The sequence below is a fragment of the Pseudopodoces humilis genome, chromosome 12 (assembly GCF_049639895.1).
Source record: "Pseudopodoces humilis isolate 2021_Gansu_Grassland_sample_001 chromosome 12, ASM4963989v1, whole genome shotgun sequence".
Classification (NCBI taxonomy): domain Eukaryota; kingdom Metazoa; phylum Chordata; class Aves; order Passeriformes; family Paridae; genus Pseudopodoces; species Pseudopodoces humilis.
In genome coordinates this window covers 5835655-5861479 of record NC_142211.1, presented here as the reverse complement: position 1 = coordinate 5861479, position 25825 = coordinate 5835655, and the positions used below count along the sequence as shown (strand labels likewise).

General features: G+C 41.6%; 1 protein-coding gene across 1 annotated transcript in view; it reads left to right on the top strand.

Moving 5' to 3' along the window:
- Positions 1–3435: 3435 nt before the first annotated feature.
- LOC148183306 (protein ARK2N-like) overlaps positions 3436–25825 on the top strand; it is a 119617-nt gene continuing 97227 nt past the window's right edge. Inside the window, exon 1 of the mRNA XM_088061530.1 lies at positions 3436–3574. The gene's annotated coding sequence lies outside the window, so the exon portion shown is untranslated. The remainder of the gene's footprint in view (positions 3575–25825) is intronic.

Here is a 25825-nt window from a genome sequence, read left to right as displayed (position 1 = left end):
GAAAAAAATAAAGTCTACAGATACGGCCGGGTGTCTCTGCATTCAGCTAAGAGAGCACCCCTTACTAACAAAGGATTGTCCCTTAAAAACAGAACTCTACTACATATCCATAAATTCTCATACATATTCATAGATTCTTCTTAGGATCTTTGGTGTTCTTCTGTTTAGTTTTCTCTTGCCCCCTTCCCAATAGATCAATCTTCTTGGCGCCATTGAGATTTACATTCTCTGATACCAGGAATGCAATAAATTCCTCCCCCCAGAGCTCTCGTCACTGCTCTCTTCATCTGGATAAGATAGTTTACAAATGCAGGAGTTCTCTAGCTATTTTTTTTTCTTCAGTCTTTGGGTTATACAAACAAAAGCAGTTTTTATTTTAATACTATGCCATAACTTAACATATATGTATTATACTACTATTTCTAAATTTGATCAATAACAGAAATAAAGAAAACTATATTAATACAACAAAATTTCTCATTCTTATACACATAACATTCATTTTAATATTTGCGAAAAGCCAACAATATAAAATGTATCTATAACAGGTGTAATAGTTGATATATGTATGTTTGAACTGTCTGCTTAGTTAGGATTACATTCAATGAAGAGATGATGGGGACCCTGTTGATTATCAACACGCACCGTCTGTGGAGAGATGGAGCCAAGGCCCAAATTAAAAGGTGATAAGAAAAGAATTAAAACCACAAGCCAAGAAATACACATGCTCTAAAAAGGTGGACCCAAGGAGTGGCCATGCTAAAAAGTTCCTGGAAAATGTAAACTAGTTAATAGAAAATTTTGAATATGCATCAAGGTCTATGAATATGTATCAAGTTGATGCAATAGAAATGGTATATAAAGGGTGTTTTCAAAACACTAGGTGTGCTCTTGGCAGAATGCCAAGCACCCGGCCATTTTAACCCTTTGCTTTATTGTCTTTGTCTCCTATCGTCTTTTTTTTATTAAAGCTTTTAAAATTTGCCATAACAGTGGGATATGTGGATAGAAAAACTCTATAACTTGCAGAGTAGTTATACGAGTAGGTATGAATTTATTCAGCGCTGAGGTGCATGGGGGATATCTCCTCCGAAAGCATGCACACTTTTGAGATTTGGCTTTCTCTTTATATCCTTTGCAAACTAGGGTTACACAATACGACTAATACATATTCATTTCCTAACCCCGCCTGTCCTTGCTTCATATTAAAATTAGCTCCACGCTCCTTAGTGGCTGCGTACTGCTCATTTTTGGTCAGTTCGGTGGTCGTCTGGGGAGGGGTCTTTGGGATGAGGTCAGCAATTTTCTCCTTAGCCAATCTTTTCACCTTGTCTTCTCACGCATGCTCCTTTTAGTCTTTTTACCACCTTTTGGACTTTGATACAGTTCCTTCCAGCTCAGGGGTCCAAAGAATCCCCTTATCCTGTGGTGCCTTTGTCCTTGCATCCTGTTTGTGTATTCTAGCTCTTTATCTTATCTTGCAGTCTGGCTCCTTTCCCTGCTCTTGTGGAGCAGTGTATGGTTGTTTTTTTTTTGTCAGCCCCCCCCCCCCCCCCCCCCTTTCTGGTCAAGCATTTCTTTATGCTTAATTCCTAATTCTTAATTTCTCTGTTTCAAGTGAACATTGTTTTTCACCTGGAGGTTGATGTTATTTGTTGGCAGTGCATAGCTAAAGCTACCTAAGAAATCAGAGCAGCAGGGTTACAGCCCCCAGCAGCCTCATGCAGGGCAGGTTTTGTCTTGAGTGGAGATTTCATTAGCACCCTGAGTGTTCCTGCTTATGCTGATACTGCCAATATTGCTTGCACCACTGGTGCTGATGCTCTTGCAAAGGAAGATTTTACATATTTGGTGAGAAGTATCTTGCAAAGTAGTTTTAAAAAAGAATCATGAATTCGTGACTATGTAGCTCTACTTCTACCTTAATCTGTCTCTTATTTCTCCTAATATGATAAATTCTTCTAAGGTAGTATGTGATGTGTGAACAAAGGGGTTCACTTAATAAATTATAAAAAGTTTAATATAAACAAAAAGACAATTAGGAGACAAAGAAAATAAAGCAAAGGGTTAAAACGGTTGGGTGCCCTGGCGAGTTGCCAGGAACACACCTGATATCTTTGGAACATGATCCTTTTTATCCCCTCCTGCTGTGAGGGTTTAATGCATATTCAAACTTTTCTAAGAAGCATTTTGCATGGTTATGCCCTGAACTTGCCTTTTTAGAGCATGCTCTGTACGGTTTTTATTTTTGCTGATCATCATTTTATTTGAGCTTGATTTCGTTTCTCTGCAAGCAGTCAGTGCTGATAACAGTCTGGGCCCCTCATCCTGCCGCTGATGACAGCTGGGCTTCATGTCCTTCCGCTGTCAACGGCCTGCAACGGCCTGGTCCCGGCTGCTGTTAGCAGCCTGGTCTCCATGTCCTGCTGCTGATAACAGTCTGGGCTCCATTGTCTTTCCGCTGATAACAGCCTGGGCCCCACTGTCTTTGCCCTCTGGGGTTTTCTTGCTTTGTACAGAGGGACACCACGAAATTCCTTTACGCCTAAAACTTGCTTTCAAGAGAAAAAGTACAGACATAGCCAAAAAGCATTTAACATATAATATTCATCTTAATACTTGTGAAAGCCAGTATCACAATATGGATTTATAACAGATGTCTGTGTTTTCTAAGTCAATGTATATGATTTGGATGGTGATGCAGGTAGATGTGTGCACATATTTCTATACTACCAACCCTATGACTGCCAGAAGCAGTGGCTGTGGAGGATCAGGATGCTCCAAGGGTGCCTCTGTTGTATGATGCATGTTTAACACTTGGATTTTCCCAGGCATTTGTAGGTCCAGATCAGAAATTAGGAACTATACTGAACTGATTGCTGCCATGTTTTCAAATTGCAGAGCACTATCTGCAATATATTGTGCAGTTGTGCAACATATATACCCCAGGGATGCAAAGCTAAATACCCTGATTAAGAAACATCAGAAAGATGTTTAATGTAGGCATTACAATGTCGCCCTAATGGCACGTCACCTTCCCCAACCCAGTCCCCAGGTCTCTGATCTCAGGGAGTGAAGAGGCAGGATCACCAGGATCAGTGTTGTAGGAAGAAGGAGCGTTGGACAAGAGATCGGGGAGAGCAGGTTCACTGCCTCTCCCGAGCTCAGCCCTCTTCGTCGCCCGGCCCCTGTGCCAGGGAAAGACGTTTCTTTCTTCTTGTTTCCTTCAGCTTCCTCCTCAGCTCTTTTCCTTTGGTGAGTCGCTCCGACTACTGTGCTTACTTTATACACTCAGCCACTGGCGAACCCCCACCCTCCGCTCCCCTTAGGGCTTGAGGGTAGGGGATGGAGAGGACTGGGCCTCAGTCGCTCTGCGCCGCTCTCAGTTGTTCTGGCTGTGGCGGAAAGAGGAAGTGACGCCACATGCAGAGCCCTGCGGCCTCCGGTGACATTCTCTCTGGCGCTGGGGGGCGTGGAGTGGCGTCCGCGCGGCTGAGACCCAGTTCCTTCTGGCTGCCCATGCCCCAGCTCCTACCCCCCAAGTGGAGGCTAGGAGGGGCCTTGCGGTGTCCAGGTGAGTGGGGCCGGTGCGGCTGGGGTTCGCCCAACTCCACGCTCCTGTAGGGCCGGGCCGCCTTGCCTCAGCCGCAGGGGCGTCGGAACCGTTGCCGTTAGCCCGGTTGCGCGTGGGCGGGAGACGGCGAGGCGCCTCGGGAGAGGCGGATACTGGCCTCGCACTCCCCTCACCCTCCCCCGGGGCTGGCAGAGGCGGGAGGGTACACTTCAGGGGCCCGGTCCCATCGGGGTCGGGAAGGCCCGCGTTGTGTATCATCAGCTTCGGCCGTGGGCTTTTCAGGGAAACGTGGGAGTCTGTTGGGAGCTTTCAGTACTGACCGCCTTGGTAATAGTGATCTCCATCACGGCCCGACCCGGCCCAGTACTTCCTTGCCTGGAATCAGAGGATGAAAGCCTCACCACAGCTTCTGGAAGCAACTTTGACCACTTAGTCTTTCCTGGGAAATCTGTAAAGTGCCGTGAGATCATGTTAGCTGTTTGGAGAAAAACCCTTTGAAAAACAAGGGGTGTAAACTGCTTAAATTTTATGCTTCTCTATTTTTTTTTCTTCTTTGTTTACTTTGTGGGAAGCTATATTTTATGAGGAAAAAAGTTCCAAATTGTTCGTTGCTTATCTAGCCTGAATTCTCCTTGAGCTCCTAATATCTAGGTTGCAGTTGTGGCTTTGAGCAATAGAGTCATACGTGGAGAATGTAAAATTTAACTGTGCTACTTTTTTCTTTTTAGAAGGAAAAAGTCTGAGGAGACTTGGAATAATTTAACTATTACCCCAATTCCAATATTAAAACTTTATTTGCCTTTATTTTTAATTGTATTTTTGTATGTTTGTTAATAGCAGAACAAGGCAACTTGTCTTAAAGTTTGTAGGTACCTTTGTGAAACCATAGCTAATAATTTAGTTAAACAAGGTCTTGGTTGTAACTAGTTACACACTTTAAACCAGCACAAAATACCTAACTGTTTCAAAGGCTGGAAAAAAAATCTTATCTATAGAGATTCTATGGCATAAGTCAGTCCTGTTTGGTATTATGGTTTGTTTTTCGGTTTTTTTTTTTTTTCACTGTCAGGTAATTCTAGCTTTTAAAAATGAATGAACCTTTGAGCATATCTTTAAAAATGTAAAATTTCTCTTAATTCCCACTCCCAAAGATTTTATTTGATTTTAAGTCTCTTCTGGTACTTGTCAAGACCATAAGACCAAATAATAGTTTCACTTATAGGTAAGGGCTAGCCTATTTTCAGTTTTCAAGCTAAAGTTTTAAGTCCAAACAGTAATAGCTCTCCCCTTAGAACAGCAAACAAACATTAAGTTTAAAATGTTTCTCTTAAAGTATCCTATGTTGCTTAAGTCTATTAAAAATGTAATGTTTGACCTTGAGATGGAAACTCAGTATGGTACTCTTTTGAGGTCTTCATCTTATGGTTCTCCTGCCTTAGTTAACACCTGTAATGACCATTTCTATGATATAAGACCTGAAAGTCAGGCAGTCACAACAGTGCATCTTCTGTTACCCTGGAAGAGGGTAACATCGTTTTTGCAGAGCAAATAGGTTTGTAACAAGCTCTAAGGAGTCATTAAGTTACTTTATGTGTTTTCTAAGCCCAAATATCTTGCCCCCCCCCCCCCTTTATGTATGATACCAAAACAGTGAGACGAAGTGTGGAAAACTCAGTTGTCTGACAGCAATAATTTTTAAGCATAATTTTCTAAATATTTCTTACCTCTGGTGATCTAGCATAGTTTCATCCTGGTAAAAGAAGCTCCAAAGGGGGTGATTATGTGGCTGCTAAAGGCTAATAAAATAGTGCTTTTTGTGGTTCATACATACCAGTAACACTGGTATTTTGTGTAGGGAATTAGGAGGAGGGACTGGTGGGATAATGGAAGATAGTACGTGAGTTTGGGCAGCTGGTATTTATGCCCAAATATGAGGATAAGAATTCTGACTAATTTTTAAGCACTTTATTTTTTAATTATATTGTGTCAACTATTTCTGTTTGCTCTTTAGCCTAATTGCTGGTTGACATGAAGAGGTGCAATGAGATTCCTGAGAAATCAGGAAGAGGAAAGTGACTGTAGTCTTATGCATTCAAGCGTATGATGTGTACTGCAGTACAGCCTGGGCATTTATGCTTTTTCTTGATAAGTGCATGCAATCTGCCTGCCTGGTAGAAATTAAAGTGCACAAACAACCTGGGAAATGAGTGGATGCATTAAACTGGGTACTGTGAAGGGAGGAGAAAAGGTAAGGAACCTGATGCAAACCACAAGGCAGTTGAGAAAGGTCGATAGAGTGATCACAACACACAGAAACTAAGCCCTGCTCTAACTGATAAAAGAGAAATAGGAAGGATGTTTGTGTGCATTTCATAAATGAGCAGATCACACTGGCAGCTGACAGTGTAGAGGAGGTGGGGATTAATCAGGTAAAATAAGATTGAATTACCAAGAGTAAATAATGGAGAATCATGAGGGGCTTTGAACACTAAATATTAGGGAGATAAGTGGATACAACTTGATCTTGTTATAATGTGAGACCAAGTTATATATACCGAGATCTCATTGATATAAGTTGGTCTTGTGAGTGAACTGGTGACTGGTGGCCATCTTGACCCCAGTGACCACAAAACAATCAAATTTAAAATCTGTTGCCAGAAGGAAAAGTGCCAGCAAAACCTCAACCCTGGATGTGAGGAGAGCAGACTTAAGGTTGCTCAGGGAACTAGTGAGTAAGGTCCCCTGGGAAAACACTTTTGCAAGTGCTGGCGTCCATCAGTGCCGGTCACTTTTTAAACATTACCTCCTATAAGGGCACAGGAGCAGGCAATTCCTAAGTGTCAGAAGTCCAGCAGGCAAGTCAAAAAGCTAGCTTGACTGAACAGGGACCTTCTTCTGGAGCTAAGGCAAAAGAAAAAATACTTGTATTTTGTAACATGCAGGTCGTGGGTGGGGAGATGAAAACTCCACAACTCGTGATCCAGATGCTCACGAGACAAACAGCCTCCTTTATTGTTCAGAACCCAAATACTCAATTCAAAAACTCCCAGGCTTGATATCTATTGGCTGAGATCTCTCTCCCCACCCAGCTTCCTGGCCAGTGGTGTGCTTACTTCTCAGCTTGGATGGGTCTGGCTGAGGGTCCCCTGTAACTTATCCAGGGACATGTTCAGGCATGAACTAGGCTAGCTGAATTGGATTTGTGTTATGGTCAGATTTACTTTGTCCAGTCCAGGCCAGCTGTACTGTGACAATACTGTGACAGTATTTGAACACTCAGGCTAGCATTTTTGTTTCAATGTATATAGATTGTGGATTTGATGTTACAGTGAGAATTATGCAGCATCCTGCACAATGCTCTTCTGCTTTGATGCTTAAAAATTTAATGTAAATGAGCAGAAAAAGCCAGACTTCAATTGGATAAGTGGTTTTTCTGGCTATGTTTCTGCTCTACTGTCTTGTTTCATGGTGCTTGGTCATTAGCATTTCAAGACTTATTTAAGAGAAGGCAGATTTCACTTCCATTCATCCAAAATGGGTAGAGGCCAAAAGACTCTCAGTAGCAGAGCTGGAAATAACTGCCAGACTTTATAATATGAGCTGTCTGCATGATGAAGCAATTACCATTTCAATAATTTGTTTTCCATTGGAAATAATTGCATTTTCATTATATCAGTTTGAGGTTGGTGCTCTTTGTACTGTTACTGTGTAATAGTACTGTCAAACTTTCTGAAATAAAAAGAAGCAACTTGACATGATAGCCAGGTGAGGTTAAGACAGTGCTGTTCTCTTGTATTGAGGCTTTCTTATCAGCTGGTAATTCTTCTGACTCTTAAGCACACTCTCCCAATTCTTGCTGTCTTGGAATGCCAGATCTGGCCAGAGGCAGTTCTAAGTAAACTGGCAAAAAAAAAAAAAAAATTAGGGGAAAAATGTTGGTAAAGAGTAGGTCCGGAAGCTGTTTATGAATTCCGTGTACTTGTGGCTGGAAATAAATGTAAGATAAGGGGAGTTTAGAGGCTGTCTCCTAATGAAGTTGAATAAAATGCTGGTAGCCTGAGGCCTCCTCATGTTTAATAAGATGTCTTTTAGAAATGAAGTTGTCATTGTGGGAAATAATGGGCTTATGGGTAGCAGTGCCCATGAGCTGAATTACTGATAAATACAATTTGAGTTGTCAATAGCTGTGGTTCCTCCAGAGCTGGTAACACCTTGTCCTAGGGTGACTTTATGATGCTTGTATCCCCAATTGTCTGTTCTGTTTATGCTAGATATTAAGTTCTGCACCTTTAAGACCAGTTCTGAGAGTGAAGGGGGGGAAAAAGAAGTGTGCAGTTTGTTTGCAGAAACTGCAGTCACTCCATTCCTTCTCCTGGACTGTGTTGTCTGCAGCATGGACAGACAGCGGGAGAGAGCTCTCCTTTTCTTTTTAGTTAGTTTTTAGCTAGCTGAGGCAGAGAAGTTCCCCGTACTGTGGCTTTTCTTTTTCTTGGAACTGTTCACACCTGCTCTGGACTGAAAACCCAGAAAAACACTGTGAGCTTATGCCTGTGGCCCACCAGGGCCTGGGATGCTGCATTCCACCGCTGGAGGGACTGATAAGAGACTGAGCAAGCCAAGCTACACCTCACAGAAAGGACTTTCTGAATTTGCCATCTCTTCAGAACAGCCGGAGGTTTTATTGTTTAATATTATTCAGTTTTTATGCTTGTGAGTACTTTGCTTGCTAAATAAACAGTTTTATTCCACTTTTCTCCAAGGAAATCTTTTCCCAAACCAATTGGGGGAGGGTCTGCTTAAATCTGCTTTCTAGAGGGACCCCATTTGGAGATTTCCTCCCAAATTTGCCCTAAACCAGGACATACCTTTTGATCAGCACTATGCAGAATCTGTGAGGAGTTATAAAAAAATATTTGAGTATTGTTTTTAGAAAGCCTTAAAGGTGAAATTTTATTTTCCATGTTTCAAATTACTGTTATTAATAAGTTATCTTAAAGGCAGTTCACAAGCTTTGGATCTGCTCACTGTGATAAAGAAAATCCAGAAACTGTTGACTAGCATAAAACTAAAGTAGAGAAATACATTGAGTATCTTTCCAGAGTTAATTTCAGAAGACCTCAATAATTAACTGTTGACCTCACCTCAGTTTAAAGTTGGATTGATAACAGACACCTGATTTCCTTCTTTTTTGTTTTACAAGATGTAAATGATTTTTTCTGCTTTTTTAACACATGTAGTGGATTGCACTGTTTGTATGAAACTCATCAAGCTACAGCAATAATAATACTGTTGAATGAATGGAATGGGGTTGAATCAATACTCCAGACTTAATGTTCTTTTTTCTTTTATCTCCCCTTTTTCTGGGGAAGTTGTATATATTGTTTATGTCTCCTGTTGCTAATTATTACTTTTATTCTTAATAAAGCTCTGACAGCTGAGACACTTTTTCCTAAATCAAGACCAATAATGCAAAAAGAATTTTTGGGGTAATTGGTGCTTTTATTTAAGGATAAGTAAGGGGTTTTTTGGTTGGGTTTTTTTTTTTCCCCCCTTTGTTTGTTTGGGGCTTTTTCCTCCTATCAGTACTTGCATGGTACTGCTGAAAACTACCTTTTAATTTTCTTTTGCTCTTCTTGTAGCTGGTAGCTTGGTATGTTCTTACATACTATGATTTAATTTCTGTAGTCAAATATATGCAAAGTCTTCTGTATGTCATGGGAAAGAAATGTCTGTTTCCTGGTCTGTTATCTTCTTGAAGTAGAGGTTGAATTTTTTCACCTCTGCCAACTGGGATTAAATACTGTAGAAAGTATGTGATAGTAAAGGCATTATAAATAATGCATATGCAACTGGCTTTTGGCCTAGTCAATTCTGTTTTTTTTTAAATACAAAAAGTAGCTTTTAATTATTTGTTGAACCAACTTGTGTTTGCTTCATACTATTTTTTCACCTGTTTGTCAAAAGCTTATTCTAAATTAACCCTCTTCTGAATTGTCCTTTTTCTTTACCAGGCTTCCTTCTTCTTCCATTACAGACTATACCACAGTTCCTGTTATTCTTCCAGTGCTCACAGACATTTGTCTATGGCTGTGGTATCATACAAGAATTTTCTCTTTTTAGTTTGTGCTGGTTTCAGCTGGGGTAGAGTTAATTTTCTTCACAGTGGCTGGTATGGGGCTGTGTTTTGTATTTGTGCTGAACACAGGGTTGATAATATAGAGATATTTTTGTTATTGCTGAGCAGGGCTTACACAGAGCCAAAGCCTTTTCTACTTATCGTACTGCCATGCTGGCAAGGGGGCTTGGGGGTGCATGGGAGGCTGGGAGGAGACACAGCTGGGACAGGTGACCCCAACTGACCAAAGGGATATTCCAGACCATATGACATCATGCTCAGTATATAAAATGGGGGGAAGAAGGAGGAAGGGGGGGGAACATTTGGAGTGATGGTGTTTATCTTCCCAAGTGACTTACACGTGATGGGGCCCTGCTTTCCTGTAGATGGCTGAACACCTGCCTGCTCATGGGAAGCAGTGAATTAATTGCTTGTTTTGCTTTGCTTGTGTGCATGGCTTTTGGTTTCCCTATTAAACTGTCTTTATCTCAACCCAGGAGTTTTCTAGCTTTTACCCTTGTGATCTTCTCCCCAGTCCCATGACTGAGAGAGCAACTGTGTGGGACTTGGTTGATATGGCTGACGTGAAACCATGATATTGTTGCATTAGTTTCTTAGGAAAGCTCTACTAAGGAGGAGAATGTTAGGATTTGGTAAAGATATAGACTCAAAGGTTAGGTATCTTGAGCTAGCTGTGCTCTTTGAGTATGGTTCAGGGGTACAGGTGAGCTTTCTTGGTGAGAAGGTAGCATGTTGCTCCCAGTGAAGCTATACTTCTTGTTTACTGAGTCCTGAGACCACTGTCACAAGTGCTTTCTTCTTTAGGAGCACTTTAGGCATGTAAAGATTATGGTATTGATTGTTAGCAATATGGTGGATGCTGAAATCAATTGGTACCTCTTATTACCGGTCAGAAAAGATCAAGGGTTTGGTGGCAAGAGCAGCCCAACAGCAGTTGGTATCTTACTATCAAATTTTCATAAATTGAATGCAACATGACTTTGCCTTTAGTGCATTGATGCCATTTATTTTTCAGTAGTATACCTACTGCAAATCCATGTTGCAATATTTAGATTTTATTCTATGAGCTTAATAATTAAAGAAACAAATAAATAATATTAGCGGCTTGTGAAAAAAGATTAGAAAATGACTTGAGGTGAGGGTTTGGTTGGCTTACAGCTTCTTTCCAGCCTTTCTGTAGAATTTGGGCATGTCACCTGTTCTCTCAGTTGGCCAGACCATATGTCCTGGTTTCAGCAGTGATAAAGTTAATTTCTTCTCAGTAGCTGTTACAATGCCATGTTTTGGATTCAGTATGAGAATGATGTTGATAACACACTGATGTTCTGGTTGTTGCTGAGTAGTGCTTACCCAGGTCAAGGACTTTTCAGTGTCTCGTGCCCTGCCAGTGAGGAGATGCACAAAAAGCTGGTAGGGAACATAGCTGGGACAGGTGGCTCGAACTGGCCAAAGAGAGATTCCACACCATAGAATGTCATGTCCAGTACATAAACTGGGACAGTTACCTGGAAGGGGGGCTAATCGCAGTTTGTGGATGGGGTTTGGCATCAGTCGGTGGTAACTGTACTGTGCATCACTTGTTTTTCATGGGTTTTCTCTTTTTTATTTACCATTATTATTCTTATATTTAACTTTGTTTCAATTACAAAACTTTTCTTATCTCAACCCACAAGTTTTGCTTTGGATTCTCCTCCCAGTTCTACTGGGGTGGGGGGGGGGGATGGTGAGCAACTGGATGCATGGTGCTTAGTTGCCAGCCTGACTTAAACTGCTGCCTTTTTCCCAACTTGGAAATGAAACTCGAGATAATTTTAGTAAGGTAATATAAAAGTGGATCTTTATTTGAAGGCCTTCAGGGGCACTTATGGAAAGATGTCCACAAAAGCCCACCTCCACAGCGGTGAGTACATTTTTATAGGTTTTAGGAAATTAACATAACTGATAAAAAGCACCAATTAGGAGGACAAGTGGTGGTGCAATTCCCCCCCAGGTCAAGCCCCTTCTCTGGAGCCCCCTTCAGCACTAGTTGTACTTTGTCCATGAAAATGTATCTCGAATAGTTGTCCTCAACCTTGGTAGCCAGGAAGAACTAAGCATAGGGGTCTTGTAGCCCCAGGTCTTGGAGCTCTGGAATTTATTTTGTCTTTTTGCTTAGGGAAAGGCCATGGAAAAGTACTGGGAAAACTAGTCACTGATACAATAGGCTACAGAGCTACAAATACATGTGCAAAGAATACAGAGAACATAGAAAAAAACGGCAAAAACCAAAATGGCATCAAAACCACACACCATAAAATGAGCAAGTTACTGCTCCATGCCAGGAAGATAATGATTTAAAGCTAAGACATTAATTGGAATTGAATCAAAGTATTTTAAGCTTTAAAATACCTGAGAGTTGGCTTTGTTTATTTCCTGCGTTTACATGCGTAAAAAGGTCTGATCATAAAAAATTTACAAACTGTAGTGGCTTAATATCTTGTAAGTCATCTTGACCAAATGGCTGTCATAAGTCCATACCACTTCTAGTTCAGTGCCTTGAGCTCTTAGATAGCTGTAAGAGATGGAGAGATGCTGGTGAGTTGCTGTGTGAGCTACAGGAGTGCCCATAAGATAGCCAGGATGGTTGTAGTGTCAGTTAAGTAGGCAACACTGTTACTGGAAAGGAACATTGCAGAGAACCTGACAAAACAGCTGTCTTATCTGCTGAGAGTCAGATGTCAAGGGCTATGCAGTTTTGGTGCTCTGTTTTGCAAGATCAGATGAATCTCCAATGCTCTCCCTTGCTCCAGGCCTGTGGCTGCTGTCTGTTGGGCAAAATGCTCACCTTGCTGTCCTGGACCCTGACTGATCTCATTCAGTCAACTAGCCAAGGTGCACAGCTTTCTTCTGTGAAGTCGAATAACAAAAGGAGTTGATGGGGGCTCACTGCCCCAGCACATTGGCAGTTCTGTCTCTTTACAGTGTCAGTGAACTTTGAGATGAACTTAAGGGCTTCTGTAACTGCAGCCTGTGCCTCATGGCACTCATTTCTGCTTCAATATTTCCAAATAGCAGCAATAACAAGGTACATTTATGCCTGTCCGTGCTGGACTAGCTTTGATATTTTTGAGAGATATTGAGAGACTGCCAGCTATTCACAACCCTTCACAGAAGTAAAAGTGAATGCCATTTATTTCTATCTTTAGTACACCTTTTATAGGGTTCTACAGGGTCTGTGGGCTAAGCAAGTTACTATTGGCTAATACACACAGGTTTACATTTTTTCTCCTGTACACAAGGATATTGTTTTGCTTTACTCTCTCTTCTGCAGGAAAGTTTCAAGGACTTTAGCCTTTAATATCACGACTTATTCCAAAGGCTGGTTTGTGCAGACAGGCCTTTACTAATATATAAAATATTCTCTACAGAGAGACAGCAAAAGACCTTCTCTAATGAATATTGCAGTACTGAGATAGCTTTACTACTTTGATGTTACATTGCAGTTGTCTTGATCTGCTAACTAGAGTTATTAGTGAATTATTAAATGTTTGATTACTTTCAGGATATTTCAGATAAATGTTCTTAATCTGACAAGTATGATTAATTTATTACCATTATGCTCAAGCAATTTAAAATGTGGCTTTTACATGAGCATTACTTTATTGACCACAGTAGAACAATAGATAAACATTTCTTGAAAGAGGAGGTTTATTTATATAGAACAGCATGAACCAGCAGAGGAAGCACAGAATACATTTCCTTTGAGTAACAGAAATGGAAAGGTAAAGTGAGAAAATTTGTTAAAATCTTAGAAAAACCTGGCATATCCTTATGATGATCCTCTGTAGTGTGATCTTCTGCAAACTAATATATAGCAGAAAAAGAAACAAATTATGGCTCTCCTAGCATTGGTTTCTGCCACTGGTTTTGTCGATAGAATAATGAAAAATCTAAGTGAGTCACTTAAATTTTTAGGAGCAGATAGTAATAAAGAGCTGTCCCCTCTAATTTTTAGAGTAGAGAGGCTTGTAGTCTTTAAATTGCTGCGCACTTGAGAAATATGATTTCACTGGGAAAAAGAAATGAGATTTTTAGAAAGCTAAGTGCAGCCAACCTTATATGCTTTTATCTGTGTACTGATGGATTTATTTTTACTAGGACTGTGATTTTTTTTTTTTTTTTTTCCATTATGAGATTCCAGCGCAGCTGGTGAATGAGTAAATGTTTCTGGAAGCCTGTGTGCAGACTTATGAACTAACCTATAGCTGGTAGTTATTTTTCATTTGAACAGAATACATGCATTAAGCATTGCAATGCAAAAACCTGTATTTAAATGTAAAGTATTGCTTCTTATTTACAATGAAAAATGTTGCTTTTCAGGGTTGTAAAGCATGCTCTGCAAAGCTTTGTTTTAACACATATACTTGTAATTTTTATTCAGTCTTGGATAATTTGTATATGCAGCCTATTTTTAACCTTTGTTTAAATAAACAAAACCAGTTGAAACAGCATTAGTTTAATCTTTTATTATTTTATTTTACTTTGCAATTATTTTACTTTTTTGTTCCAAAGGGTCTAATTCTTTAGGATTGCTAGCAGGCCTGATTTATGAATCATCTGATAAAGAACCAGCTCCACTCCCAGAGATATGCCTTAGGTAGAATCATATGCCAGTGAGTCAGCTTTAGGGCAAAATTTTCAAAGGAGCACTATATAAATTACACAGTATCCCTGTGGGGATGCCTTAGTGTTATGAAAAATCTGCTCTAGAACATTGTGTACACACATTCACACAGAGCTGAGTCAGCTGTCTTGAGTTCAGTTAGACAAGTGCTGGTCACACTTCTGTTGTTTTAAGTGCATGGGGATATGTGACACTTATGAGAAAATAAAAAAGAATGTATGCTGTCTTGGGGAGGATGTGAACAAGTCCAAAAGACAGCATTTGAGAGGTCCAGAGACTTTGTATTTCTACATTTGTTTGGATGCCAATTAGTTTTTTCTGATAGAGGTCTAATTATTTGGTTTGATTAGTTTTTAGTTATTTAGACATTTTGCTGTTTGGCATAGGGTGATGGCTTTAAACTGAAAGAGGAGAAGTTTAGATTAGTTATTAGGAAGAAATTCCTTATTGTGATGGTGGTGAGGCACTGGAAGAGGTTTCCCAGAAAAGTTGTGGCTGCCCTATCCATGGAAGCGTTCAATGCCAGGTTGGATGGGGCTTGGAGCAACCTGGTCTAGTGGAAGGTGTACCTGCACATAGCAAAGGGGTTGGAATAAGATGAGCTTTAAGGTCCCTTCCAATCAAAACCATTCTGTGATTCTACGATATCTGTATGGGTTATTTGTACAAGAATGTCACTGGTGAATTCATTGAATTACGTGTGTTGGCTTTTAATGGTAAGGAAGGCGATTTGAGAAGATTCTATGAAGTGGACTTGTGTGTTACAGTCAATTCTTTATTACCCAGATTGTGTGTTTTTTTTCATTTAAACAGTTGCTAGAACTGGCATAAGAAGGTGATACAGTTGTAAGCAGGGAAAATAAGTGGTCTGTTGGACTCTGGTTATGAGGAAATATGTTGGTAATAAGCTTCTGAGAAAAAGAGCTGGTTTGCATCATATAAGCTAGGCATTCTTTATTATTAATCAGTTCTGTAACACCTAAAATGACAATGTACAATTAAATTTAGGCTGCTTTGGTTTTTATTAAGTATTTCAGGCTGTTGAGAGATATTAGTTGTCTAGCTTAAATGAGTAGGTTTTAAGTAGAATGACTTACATAGAGCTATAATACTGTGTGATTTAGCATGTTTGCTTAGCTTTACTTGTTTAGCATGAATAGCTGTATGTGCTGAAGCCTTCAGCTGCAAGCTGTGAACTTATACCTAGACATGTTTTCAGCTGGAATGGAGTTAATTTTCTTAGTAATTTTCCTAATAGCTGGTACAGTGCTGTGTTTTGTCTTTAGTATGAGAAGAATATTGATAACACACTGATGTTTTAGTCATTGCTAAGTAATGTTTATCCTTAGTCTAGGGCTTTTTTTAGTTTCCTATGCTCTACAGGTGAGCAGATGCACCAGAAGATAAGGAGACTAACAGTCAGAAAAAGCTGCAACTCCACAAGATTTGAACAGTTAATGGCCTGTCTGCATGGACAGAGAAAAAGAACCCAATAAAGTGTTAGAAGATCCCAGACCAAAAATTACCATTGGACCAAGAGGTGTGTCAAGAACATGAGGGGCAGGTACAAGTCATAAGGGTATAATTGCTCCAGGATTCTCTTTATTCTGCATCCCTCTCCGGAGACACACAGTTCAAGCTGGCCTGCTGCTGTGCCACTGTATTAAGTTATTTTTTATAAATCAAATGCCTGACACTCTTCTACAGGAAGCCTAAGGTTGAGCCCAAAGAAGGAGGAAGCATGCCCAAGAGTGAGTGCGTGTGAGCAAGGAGTCAAAAGGGGCCCCTGTTGGCCCACTGAAGCCGCCCACTGCGAAGGGACTCTCAGCCCAGCAGTCTCAGGTGGTGTGTGTGTGTGACTCCTTGAATAGTGTGAGAACGATCAGTTAGCATCTTGTCCTTTAACACGGGCCTTATAATTTGTTTGGATTAAACTAATTTCCTTCTGACATTGTAGGAAATAGAATTATAAAGAACATTTATTGAGAGCAAACCAAACAAAAATGTTATGACGTATGTATGAGTGGCCAATTATTGATAGATGAAGGGCACGCATTCCATTTTCTATATAACTCTCTGTGCAGTAGTATATATTACATATAGTTGTACTTTAAGAAGCTACTGACATCTCTGTTTGAATTTTTTTTTTTTTTGTTTTCTAATAATTTTTATCTTCAAAAGTCTCAGAGCAAACAGTGCTGTGAAAGAAACACTCAGTGTCGTTCTAATTGGGAACGGCGGGAAAGAACGACACGGACTCTCAAGGGAGTCAGAACAGGAGAAATCTTCTAGTTTATTGCTCTAGGCTTGTTATATAGATTAGTTCGTGGAAAGTACAGAAAGGAAACTCTTATTGGTCAGTAAATCACCATATCACCATCATTGGTCAGTGGGGTTCACCACCCCCTGACTTTCTCCTGCAAGGAAAACAAGGAATAGAAAACAACACCTGCAAGGCTGTTTTGTGTCCCTGAGGATTGTTTTGATTCCTCCTTAAAACTTCCCAGGCTGGACTTGAGAAAGCTATGCGGCCTGTAATTTGTACAGGCACTGTGGTTCAGATTTAGCATCCATACACTCAGTACTCTCTTCTGTGTCCAGTCAGAACTTGTGAGTTTAAGGTGTGATGAGACCAAACAGCAGGTACTTTATCAGATTTGGATTTTTTTTTCTAAAGGGATGGTTTGTTCTTGCCCTCCTTTCCCTGCTTCCTGCCAGCTCTGGCAGAAAATTGCACTTATTTTCTTTTATTTTCTGTTGACTTACTGAAATTAATCTACCCACGAAAGGATAAGCCAGTTCTGGTGCAAAGGAGGGACTATGACTGTGCAGTGACAATTAGGGTAGTAAAAGACTAGGGAATAAAGCCCATCGCTGTTAGTGGCAATGAGAGAGGCTGGACTGTCTCTGCTAATCTGACCTTCAAAATCCTTCTGTATTTCTTCAGTGAAGTGGAGGTTTTATAGTGTACAAATCATATGACTTTACAAATGAGTCCATGATTTAAAAATTCCCAGATAGGGATACAGTTAGATGTTTAATGGCTTCTGCATACTGGTGTGTTCCAGATGTGGCTGGAAAATAAATAATTTCTGTTGGAAAAATCTAGCACAGAAGTTCTTACGGAATTGCCTTTTCAAATAAGTGCAGTATGTGTGCATCAATGAAAGGAGAATGACATTTCTAAGCAATGTCTGATTAAGTATCCATCTGTGTCGGTAAGCATCACAACATTTTTCAGTGCTGTGTTCTCATTTAAGTAAAAAACTGGTCTTTCTCAAGAAACACCTCAAGATTACTTTTTCTAGTACTGTTACTAGAAAAGTGAGTGACAAGAAAGGAATGTGAATTTTTCAGTATGACCTCTTCCTCTCTCTGATCTATAAATTTGTCAAGTAGAACTAAATAAGGACATTAGTTTTTCTTTCTTTGAGACAAGTCTTTTCTTTGCATAGATATTTTTCCCTGAACTGTGTTCTTCCCTGTATCAAACTCTGAGTCACAGTAGACTTCTTTCCCACTGAGATAAAGACAAAGTTCTATTTTATTTACATACTAATACTAAAATTTTTGATGTCTAAATAGCCAGCTCAAGGGACCTGGAGAGTACAAAACACACCAGAGCAAGTATTTTTTCCATGCACACAGAAACACAGGTTGATGTTGACCAGATATAGTGTTGTGAAATTACTAGTCCCTGTGCTGCCATCTCACTGAAAATATAATTCACTGATCACTGTATGAGGGATCAAACCAGCATGGTTTGAGTAGTTAAAGTTCCTACTTAATAATGAAAAAAATCTTATAAAAACATTATAATTTGACTGTTAACAAGGTGGCAATATGTAGATGAAACATTTTTTTCTGGCTGATAGGCCAGAGAAATGAAAAAGCAAGTAGAGGTGTTCTTATAGTCCCTTTGGAAGCTGCTATGTAGATGATATTTCCAAGTAGGATATTTCTGAAAAGTCTCTAGTTCACTTTGGCTGCCCTTTAGCTTCTTGTCAAGCTCTGTTCTTTGTTCTCTGAGCTAAAAGACTGAATAGTGCAGAAGCTGTTCTGCAGTTATTAGTATGAATATTTAAATATATTTCTTTTGGTCAGACTAGTACTCTTTTCATATGTGTTTGAGCAACCAAATTTTTCCTTCCATGTACATTTTAAAATTCTTAGACAAGCTGGGAGTTGCTCTAGCAGGTCCAATACAAATCTCACTCTTGGTTAATCATTCAGTCATCAGATCTGTTTTACTTACCTATGTAATAGAAGAATTATTTGATAATGAAGATTTGTGGGTGAAATACATAGAAATAGTGATTTTATTACAGTATAGGGATGCATTTATGTCTCAGAACATGTGTACTCATTTGGGTTTGTTGATGCTGTGCTGTGGCCTTGGAAATAAATTGGTTCCTACATTAAATTACTATCTGTGAAAATTCTTCTTTTAGGTTGCTTTCAAGAGAGTTTTACTCAGTATTCACAACATTTTTTTCTTTATATGTATGTTCCTGTATTTTACAGTATGTATTTTAGTCCTTTTGTTTTTTTTTTTTTGTAAATTGCTTTGCTGTGTGTTTGAGGAGTTTTTTTTCCTTATTTAGCAGACCTGAACTTATCTTTCTTGTGTTGTCTGAGATTAACTAACCTTTCTTTCCTTAACACTGGTGTTTCCCTTAAGTATTTTCATCATTCCCTTGCACCATACAGCATTTCATTCATTAGCCCAAAGGAAGCATGAACTCTGTTTTAATATTCATTTAAAATGAAGTTTCAAAGTGGGTTAGGGTGGGCAGGAAAACACTGAGCTTTTTCACAGCACCTTTTAGAATCAGAGCCTCATATTGTGCTGCAGATGGAGGGGGGGGGGACAGCATGCAGTTACATACATATGTTTACAGGAAGCTTGGGATGGATCAGGAAACTGATGAAGGATTCTCAGGTTACTGAAAAATCTTTCTGAGACATCCATGCTTTCCTGAGCTCTTCAAGTACTAATTGCCCTTGTCTGCATAAATACATTTTTTAAAAACAGTAGATTAAATATTACTACTGCTTTTTCTCATCTGCAATTTTTTTAAGTGCTGTAAATTTATAATTTCTGTACTTCTAAACCCATAATTTATTTGTTCCATACCATTCATCTGTAAGCAAATGTGTTGAATGAAAGATCTTTATTATATGTTGAATTACAAGTGAAAATTTAGGTCTGTCCTAGTTTAGGGCAAATTTGGGAGAGAACCTCCAAATGGGGTTCCCCCAGCAAAGCAAAATTCAAATGGCCCCTCCCCCCAACTGGTTCGGGAAAAAGAGATTTCCTTGGAGAGAAGTGGAAAAAACTGTTTATTTAACAGAAATTGAATAATATTAAACAATAAAACATCTCACTGTTCGATGAGACAGCAAATCCAGGAAGAAAAGTCCTTTTCATGTGGTGTAGTTCGGCCTGCTCAGGTTCTTATCAGTCCCTCTGGCTGCGGAAAGTGCTGAGGCCCAGGCCCCAGTGGGCCACAGGCATGAGCTCCCAGGGTTTGTCTGGGTGTTTTTCAGTCCAGAGCAGGTTTGAACAGATCAAAGAAAAAAGGAAAAAAAGTCCAGGGAACTCCTCTGCCTCAGCTAGCTAAAACTAACTAACCGTAAAAGAGAAGCTCTGTCCCGCTGTCTGTCTGTGCTGCAGACACCACAGTCCAGGAGCAGGATGCGGGGCAGTGATGTTTTTCTTCAACACAAACTGCACACTTCTTCCCTCCCTTCAATCTCAGGGCCAGTCTTAAAGGTGCAGAACTTAATATGTAACATAAACCATGTGATTGGGGATACCAGTATCATAAAGTCACCCCAGGACATTCCACCCCTTATCCCCATATTGTCAACCTATTACCAAAATTAATATATATTCTAACTCTACAACACATACATTATATACAGACAAGGGCATTCATTCATGGTTCTCACCCAACAATCAGATCTTCCTGAGGTACACATCATGTAGTTCCATCTTTATGCATTATCCACCATGTGCAACCTGGTCCCTGAGCAAAGACAACCCCACAAATGGGTTTGTCTGTACTCAAAGTAGAATTGATCCAAACTGTCTTTCCTAACAAACCTCTGACATGTACTACTGGGACGCTGTATCCATCTACTGTATGCAGGGGCTCAGATTGGGCAGGGCCTGCTCAGTTGGTGGAACCTCGGGTGTTAACTATCCATGTGGCCTTTGCTAGATGTTGCTCCCAGTTTTTGAAAGATCCTCCACCCAATGCTTTCAAGGTGGTTTTTAACAGTCCATTGTACCTCTCCACTTTCCCAGCAGCGGGTGCATGGTAGGGGATATGGTACACCCACTCAATGCAGTGTTCCCTAGCCCAGGTGTTTATAAGGTTATTCTTGAAATGAGTCCCATTGTCTGACTCAATCCTCTCAGGAGTACCATGCCTCCAATGGACCTGCTTTTCAAGTCTCAGGATGGTGTTACGGGCTGTAGCATGAGGCACAGGGTATGTTTCCAACCATCCAGTGGTGGCTTCTACCATTGTGAGCATGTAGCGCTTGCCTTGGCGGGTTAGGGGCAGTGTGATGTAGTCAATCTGCCAGGCCTCCCCATACCTGTATTTGGACCACTGCCCACCATACCATAGTGGCTTTAGCCGCTTGGCCTGCTTGATGGTGGCACACGTCTCACAGTCATGAATAACCTGAGAAATACTGTCCATGGTTAGGTCCACCCCTCGATCTCGTGCCCACTTATAGGTGGCATCTCTGCCCTGATGGCCTGAGGCATCATGAGCCCATCGAGCTAAGAACTTGCCTTTGTGTTACCAATCTAAGTCTATCTTTGACACCTCTATCTTTGCAGCCTGATCCACCTGCTCATTGTTTCGGTGCTCTTCATTGCTGCAGTCTGCACCCACAGGATCATGTCCAGAGAAGCTATACTTACTAGGAACCAGCATGGAACACCAACAAGACGGTCTTCTGTTCATGAAACCATTTATTCAGCATGGGAACAAACTCAGATTAAGAGACAGAGAGGCCCGAACAAAGGCAGGGAGATGGGTTTTGAGGGACAGAACCAGGGTGGAGTTCAGGGTCAGGGACCAGTAGGAACACAACAAGGGAGAAACTCCAGGGGATCAAACCCAATCAGAACTCCTGGGCCACTGCTCACAAGGGGTCTGGGGTGGGGCAACTTCATCCAGGCTTCACATGGTCCATCCCCCAAAGCAGGAGGTCAAAATTCACACTAGCCGGGCTTACAGCCATGCGTCTCACTTTAACAATGCTTATCTAAAACTAAATCTTTGCCTCCCTGAGGCACCTCACAACACTTCATTAGCCCTACTCTTGGGGACATGGGCATCTACATGACGGACCCTCACAGACAGTTTCTCTACCCTGATAGCAATGTTTTTCCATTCATCAGCAGCCCAAATTTGTTTTTCTCTGTGCTGCCAATTAGCCTTTTTCCACTTCTCCAGCCATCCCCACAGAGCATTGACTACTATCCATGAATCAGTGCAGAGGTAGAGCTTTGGCCACTTCTCTTTTTCAGCAATGTCCAGGGCCAGTTGAACAGCTTTGAGTTCAGCAAGTTGGCTTGGTCCACGTTCAGCAGCTTCTGCAACCGATCATGTGGGGCTCCATACGGCTGCTTTCCACTTCTGGTTCATCCCTAAGATGTGACAGGAACTATCAGTGAAAAGAGCATAACGTGTTTCTTCTGCTGGCAGTTGGTTGTACGGTGGAGCTTCTTCAGCCCGTGTCACTTGTTCCTGCTCCTCTTCATCAGTGAGACCAAAGTTTTCACCTTCCAACCTCTTTGTAATTATCTCCAAAATTCCAGGGTGATTCAATTTTCCAATACGGGCGCGCTGTGTGATGAGGGCAATCCACTTACTCCATGTGGCACTGGTGGCATGGTGGATAGAGGGAACCTTTGTTTTGAACATCCACCCCAGCACTGGCAGTCGGGGTGCCAGGAGGAGTTGTGCTTCTGTGCCAGTCACCTCTGAGGCAGCTTGAACTCCTTCATAGGCTGCTAAAATTTCCTTCTTTGTGGGAGTGTAGTTGGCTTCGGACCCTCTGTAGCTCCAACTTCAGAATCCCAGTGGTTGTCCTTGAGTCTCACCAGGCACCTTCTGACAAAGGCTCCAGGACAGACCATGGCTCCTGGCTGCAGAGTAGAGCACGTTCTTCATATCTGGTCCTGTCCTAACTGGGCCAAGGGCTACTGCATGAGTGATCTCCTGCTTGATCTGGCCAAAGGCTTGTTGCTGTTCAGGGCCCCACTGGAAAGTAGTTTTTTTGCGGGTGATCCAGTAGAGAGGGCTCACGATCTGGCTGTATTCAGGAATATGCATTCTCCAAAAGCCTATGGCACCTAGGAAAGCTTGTGTTTCCTTCTTGCTGGTCAGTGGAGACATTACTATGATCTTCTTGATGACATTGGTGGGAATCTGACGCCGTCCATCTTGCCACTTTACTCCCAGGAACTGGATCTCTCAAGCATGTTGAGAGCTCCGCCAGCTATTCAGCACTCTTCACAGAAGTAATCGTGAATGCCGTTTATTTCTATCTTTAGCACACCTTTTATAGGGTTTTACAGGGTCCGCGGGCAGAGCAAGCTACTATTGGCTAACACACACAGGTTTACATTTTTTCTCCTACACACAAGGATATTGTTTTGCTTTACTCTCTCTTCTGCATGAAGGTTTCAAGGACTTTAGCCTTTAATATCACGACTTATTTCAAAGGCTGGTTTGTGCATACAGGCCTTTACTAATATATAAAATATATCAACACAAGCAGGTCCCTTAACTTTGCTCTTCCTGATGGCAAAACCAGCTTTCAGGAGAATCTGGATGATCTTTTTTCTCAAATACTTCCACTGCTGTGTTCCCCCACATGATGATGTCATCGATGTACTGCAGATGTTCTTGAGCCTCACCTTTTCCAGTGCAGCTTGGATCAGTCCATGGCAGATGGTGGGGCTGTGCTTCCACCCCTGCGGCAGTTGGTTCCAAGTGTACTGCACGCCCCTCCAGGTGACAGCAAACTGAGCCCTGCATTCTGCTGCCAGGGGAATGGAGAAAAATGCATTGGCAATGTCAATAGTGGTGTACCACTTCGCTGCCTTGGACTCCAGTTTGTACTGGAGCTCTAACATGTCCAGCACGGCAGCGCTCAGTGGTGGAGTCACTTCATTCAATGCACGATAGTCTACAGTCAATCTCCATTCTCCTTCAGATTTATGCACAGGCCAAATGGGACTGTTGAAGGGCGAGTGGGTTTTGCTGACTACCCCTTGGTTCTCCAGCTCACGGATCATCTTGTGGATGGGGATCACAGCGTCTCGATTCGTCTGATACTGCCAGCAGTGCACCGTCAAGGTGGTAATTGGTACTCGCTGTTCTTCCACCTTCAGGAGTCCTACTGCAGATGGGTTCTCTGATAGTCCAGGCCAGGTGTTCAATTGCTTGATGCCCTCTGTCTCTACAGTTGCTATCCCAAATGCCCACCTGAGTCCCTTTGGGTCCTTAAAATATTTGCTTCGGAGGAAGTCTATGCCCAGAATACACTAGGCCTCTGGGCCAGTCACAATAGGGTGTTTCTTCCACTCATTTCCAGTCAGGCTCACATCAGCTTCCACTAAAGTCCTGTGATCCCCCTGTCCTACCAGCAATAGAAACAGATTCTGCCCCTACATGTCTTCAGGGGATTAATATGCACTGTGCACCAGTGTCAACCAAGGCCTCATATTTTTGTGGTTCTGATCTGCCAGGCCAATGAATCCACAGTCCAAAAGACACGGTTTTCCCTAGCCTCTACCTGGCTAGAGGCAGGGCCCCACTAAGCCTGGTTATCCTTCTTTCCTTGGGTATATGTCTTGGAGGTTCCTTCAAGGGGATCAGGCATGTTGTCATCATCATCATGCCTGGGAGTTTGGCTACGAGCTACTGGAGCGGCTTTCTTTTTGTAGAACTTCCCCTCTGAGTCTTGCCGTCTTCCAGTTCAAACATCCGTTTTGCCAGAGCAGCAGTAGATTTTCCATCCCATCTCTTCATGTTTTCTCCACAGTCACGCAGGAAGAGCCACAGCTCAGCTCGTAGCTTTCTCTCCCTATCTGGAGAACTTCTGTGTTGAGTACCAGGGCTCCTGCTCTGTACTGCTGAGACTAGAAGAAGGTCCTCCATGAGTTTCTTGAGATTCTCCTCTATCTTGTCTTCGAATTTCTGCAGATATGTTTCCACAGCTGCGATTCTTGCATGTATCGGGCCATGCACTGCATCTGCATATGCTCGAAGCTTCTTCACCATATCCAGCACGGTCTCCTCCCTTTCATCCCGCTTCATCATTACTAAAGCAGAAGCGTATTCTTGTGGCCTGAGTTGAACAAGTTTTCGCTATATCACGGATGTACATGGTACCAAGTCTGGATTTCTAGTGTTTAGGTCATCCACGAAGACAATCTCTACTACTGCCATTTCTCTAAAGTGTTGAATCCCTTGTTCTATGGTCTTCCAATGAGTTTGTTGTATATAGAGATCATCTGCACACAGATATCTTTGTGCCACACTTCCCAGGACCCGTTCCCAGAGACTATAAGGGTCAGCCCCTGCATCATTCCTTGGTTGATAACCGGATCATGCAACAGGGATCCCAGATGTCTCGTTTCAGTACCGTCCAGAACTGTATCCTAACCTGCAGCATCCCACAGACAGACTAACCAACTAATTATAGATTCATCAGGTCATCGAGTATAATCCTTTATTAAGCCACGAAGGTCCTTCAGGGAGAAGGGCTCACTAGTGCCTTCTGAGTTTGGGTCAGTTGCTGGTCTTGAGCGTCCTTCCCTCACATCACCATTATCATCATCCACTGGCCAATTGTTTTTGGTTCTGAATTTCATGCCTCTCGTGGTAGGAGCAACAGACATTGGCTTAGGCTCACTGTCTGGTTTAGCTGCTGGCTTGGCTGCAGCCTGAGTTATTGGGGTAGTTGCTGATTTATCTCCCTGCCCTACTGTATCTAGCACTGTGCAATAAGCATACGCTAGGGCCCAGCTTATTCCAATGAGATTTTTCTCCTTAGAATCATCATAGTAATTCTCTTCCAGATATTTCCCTACTTCTGGGTTCTGAATTTGTTCATGTGAAAATTCCCAGGCTGGGGGATCAGAAAATTTCTTCAGAGGCCATCCCATTCTCTACACCACTCAGGATTTCATACACCTGGGTCTACTTCTGGGGCAGGGGTCTCATTGGCTCCTCTGGATATCTCAGCCCTCATTCTAGAGAAGTTGCAGACCATATAGAGGAAGCTTAACAGCTGAACTTCCAGGAAAGTGGTATCCTTAACACTCAGGGGAAACAGAATATTCTTAAAAAGGGACATAACAGATTCAAAGGAGAAGAAGGAAAGGCTGAAAAGCCTCTTCCTCTGGCAAACT